The sequence below is a fragment of the Chaetodon auriga genome, chromosome 6, assembly GCF_051107435.1.
Source record: "Chaetodon auriga isolate fChaAug3 chromosome 6, fChaAug3.hap1, whole genome shotgun sequence".
Taxonomy (NCBI): domain Eukaryota; kingdom Metazoa; phylum Chordata; class Actinopteri; order Chaetodontiformes; family Chaetodontidae; genus Chaetodon; species Chaetodon auriga.
The window spans coordinates 25,470,712-25,475,554 of record NC_135079.1 but is presented as its reverse complement, the minus strand read 5'-3'; positions in this window follow the sequence as shown (position 1 = coordinate 25,475,554).

Sequence of the window (4,843 nt, the reverse complement as noted above, 5' to 3'; positions counted from 1 at the left end):
TCTGGGTATGACAGTCTAATCTCCTTTGCTTGCCTGGGATGCTCAATCAGAGCCCTTCCACTGAACATTTCTGAGCCAAACACACAGATAAGTATTCTGTGAACAACAATTATGTGACAATCCACATCTTACATCATCTGCACGATTACACCACTCTGGAAGGGTGCCATGTCCCTCTACAAATCTGTGGTTTGTAGACGGAGATCTTTCTAATGGAAGCTCTTCTTAATGTTACATCTTCAGGTTTGGGATAAAACAATCCTCTCATCCTCTGTCAAATCCTAAGGTGGCCTCCAAAACGGGTGGGGTCATCCTCCTATTTCTGAGAAGAGTAGTCAGCCACACCATGGGGTCCAAGAAGGATGTGGAGGCACGCAGGGACATGCCAGATGTGGATGTAATCTAGATTAAAGTTGGGATTAAAAGCAAACGGGTACTGCCTCAAAGTCAATTTCATCCAGTTGCTCTAAATTTGATTTTTCTTTTTCCTTTTTTTTTCTCCCAGTGATTCCACTTAGGGCACATTGTGGTGTCTATTGGCCATATGGCACCCAATTCCACTGACTAAAAGCTCCAGTGAGATTTATTGGTACATACGGTGAAATTTGTAATTGGAGCTATATCGGAGCATATGGCCCTGAGGATGTAAATCTGAATGAGACAATCCAACTTTGCATGATGAGATTTGATGGATTACACAGATTAAGGCTATTTTCCATCTGTATACTCAATATTTTAAGTGACATTGATATCATTACAAACAGTATATGCATAATATCTCACAGGACTGATCAGAACTCTCGTGGATCATAGCTCTGTAAACAGTTACGGGGGTAATGCATCCTCATAGAGATGAACATCAGGTATTAAATAGGCTTTTAGCTGTTCAGATGGCTGCTCAGTAGGTTTATTGATGAATCTGCAGATTGCTCATGCTGATGTAACAAGAACTGAACTGCTCCCAAAAACACAACTTTTGTGTCATTCACAGAAGTGGCACAAAGAATGAGTTTTAATTTAACATTTGTAGAACTCTTTCAAGGACACAGAGAAACTACTAAAGCAATTGTTTGACATTTTGGCAAAATAAGTTTGTGCTTTCGTGCAAATATTGACGCCATGTCTTAAGTATGGCACGGGATAGAGCCAGGAGACACCTAGCTTAGCTTAGTTTGGGTTAGCATTAAGAATGAGAGCAGGGGGAGCAGCTTGCCTCTCTGTCACAAATATCCCTACTAGCACAAGCTCACAAATGATCGCCTTGTATCACGTGTCTTTAACTCATCGCAGATAAATGCAGAAACAAGTGGTTTTACTGGGAGTTGCTTTGCTAACAGTGGTCAGTCTTTATGCTGAGCTAAATCAAGCTAAGCTAATTAGCTTCTAGCTTTAGCTCCATGCTTAACAGACAGACACCAAAATGGTATGGACCCTCTCATCTTAGCATATTTTCCAAAATTTCAAACTATTTTGAATAAACATATTTGTTTCCTTACTGAGAGGTAAGGTGAGAAGCCACTCATACCACACTCATGTCTGTACATTAATCATGAAGCTACTACTGGCACTCGTTAGCTCATCTTAGCAAGATATCAGTAAATGCTGATAATGCATTATTAAAATAAAAAATTATGTTGTATCTGATCACAAACTCAAAACAAAAACTCTTGTGAGGGGGCTTTTGAGGTCTCAGTTTTTTGACACTATTATGAAATTGTCATGAGAGCCTGCACATATACTTCTATTAATTCTGGTTTTAATTAGAATTGACCAAAAAAGTCACAAATCTTTCAATTATGGACCACCAGTTGTAGAAAAAACAACCATTTCTCTAAACACCAAATGTCTCATTATTTTATCTTAAATATAGTTTTTCTTAAGAAGGCCACAACTTCCATATATGTGCACAACACATGGAAAAGCAATAGAAAAGAAGAAAGTTGTCAATGATATACAACTGTAGCCTAAATGTTCGCAAAAGTTTGTTTCATACCACTAAAGAAGTACCTGAGTATTTGATCACGGATCCTGTTGTAAATCAGACTTTAAGAATACATATCTAACATTTCTGTTGGAAAGTTCCAAACTTCAAACAAGCCAGGTATCAGTGTCACACACCATTAAAGTTACAAACATACATACTTCTGTTAACAGACTATCCTCTGAATTGCAGCCACTGGAAATAAATTGAGTTGTTTTTCATATGTTTTTGTTTTTTTAAGCATTTTTTTAAAAACACAGCGATGAAGCTATTAAGCAAAACTTAAAGGCCACTGGGAAGTGATAGTAAATGTTTTTTGTACTTTTAAATGAAAGTATTAAGTTTTATGATCACATGTATTTTGCATACATATGTCTCATTATTTTTCTGGAACTCTGACTGACTCTGTGAGTCTTCTGCACACACACACACACACACACACACACACACACACACACACACACACACACAGAGAGGCTGTTTCTTGGGATCTCATTGGAATGGATCTCCAGTCGGGCTCTTCTTTCAGCCTTCTCTTGGGATCTTGTCTGCAGGCTCATCACATACATAGATGCTGCCAAAAAGATATCTACAGACTCCCCTGCTGAACACAAATTGCATGGCTCTTAAAGTTTCACTCCATGGCCAGAATGAGGTTCCTTGCCCTGTGGTATAAGCGCAGTATTTCCTCCTTTGTTTTTCTTTCTCTCTTTTGTTTTCATTTTATTTTTAGATGTTATCTCTTCACAGCATCTCCTTGTCTCTTCTCTTTCAAATAAACCCCTTGTATGACAGCTCGGCTGAAACAGTATGACCCAGCTATTATATAGAATGTCAAACCACACTACACAGATCTAATTTATTTGAAGTTGAAACATATAAACAAATCCAGCAAAAGCTTGTAAAGGCATTTCTCTCTCTCTCTCTCTCTCTCTCTCTCTCTCTCTCTCTCTCTCTCTCTCTCTCTCTCTTTCACACACACACACACACACCTACTCACACTGGAGTTTACTTGGACATTGAGAGTTGAAAGGTTGAAGGGTTCACCACAAGCAATCATTGTTCCCATAATGTAAGCCTTTGGACAGGAACTATGATTAAGAAGAGTGCACAATTAAACTTGCAAATGTGTGTCTCTTGATGCTGCTAAGTATGGATGGAGGTACAGAGGGCTGGTGTGGTAGAGTGCGATGTGTTTTAATGATGCAAGGTGATGACGGAGACTCAGCAGACACACCAGATGGATTGCCTGTCAAATGAGTCATCTGCCTCCCCCTTAGCACTGTGACATTTAAAAAATCCTGGCAAACACTTATAACAGTTGGGAAAAAAGAGGGAAAAAAGAAAGTTTGATGATATTCTCAAATTACCATTCTCTCTCACAACTACACGCTGCTCTGATTCCACTGGAAATGATCCAGCTTGCGGGAAGGTTTTTGAGTAATTCTGTCTCTCTTTCTAAAAAAATAATTTAAATATTAATGAAATAGCCAACTATAAGGATTCCTGGGGCCACAGAAAGACTTAGTAGGATGTGAGTCAGCCACCATACATTATAGCACATGTACTCATTAAAATAATCAGAAATAATAAAATGGAACATTTGGGATAAATATTGTAAATGTTCTGTGAAATTTTGCCTTTAACAAGAAATTTACCTGCTTCTGCTCAGCCATCAGGTGTACATAAATAAAGTTTTTTTTTTCAGTGGTCCTATACAAATGCAGAGAAAATAGTCTCTGGTTTGCCATAAATAAAATAAATAATAAAATCAGTGATGGTGCAAGGTGACCTACCATAAGGGCCGCACATAGGCGAAAACACTCATTCAATTAATGGCTGATGAACACAGAAAGTCAAGTGGTGACTTCACTATGAAAATTACAGCACATCGCATTGCAAAACACCCCTCAGCTCAGACGACCCCTCAGCACTTCAATGTAGCTGCTGAATCCTCTTCAATTTAAATATAGGATGAAAGTAAAGCTGGCTATGAATTTTAAACAGCCTTCCTCCTCCATCCTTCAACTTGCTTCTCATGTCTTCTGGAGGTTTTGGATTATTGGAGATTGGTCTTTACAGTATAAAACCAGACAAAAATCAGACCTCGCTCTACAAGGTCATTCAGTTCATTAGCTGATTTTGAACTCTCTCTGGATGCATATGTGTTACAATATACAGTACACAGAAAAACAATAGTAAGACACAAGGGTAGAGTTAGATGAGGAGATTGCTACCACTTTTATAGCTGTACAATAAATATGAATCTAGTGCTAGCAGGCAGTTAGCTTAGCATAAAGACCGGAGGGAGATGATGAAATCCACCTTCAAGCACCTCTAAAGCTCATGGTTTAACTTCCAGGTAGTTTTGGACAGAGCCAGGCTAACTGTTTCCCCCTGTTTCCATTTGTTATGCTAAGCTAAGCGAACCACCTGTTGGCATTAACTACAAAGTCACCAGTCTTCTCATCTCTCAGCAACAAAGATCATACTTTGCCATGTAAGGAAGCTCAGGATTTTTGAAGTTTTTTTTCCCACTGACTGATGATGATTTGGTGACAGATGACAACTGGCAATAGTGATGTTGGCGTTAACCAGTCTACTTATGCTTTTGTGGAGGTATGTCTACGTATTTTGCATGAACCACCATTTTTTATGAATTCGCTGTATTTACTATTGACTGTATAGTAATTTGGATTGCTGTCTGCAAGCCAAATTGCCCCTTGGGGACATGAAAGTTTTACTCTGCTCTCAGTAAAACCAAATACAGCAGGATGTGTTCAGATTAATTTCTGTTGAGCTGTATTTGCTTGTGCTTTGTATATTTGCAGTCATTCAAAATGCAGCATGCTTTCTGGTGAA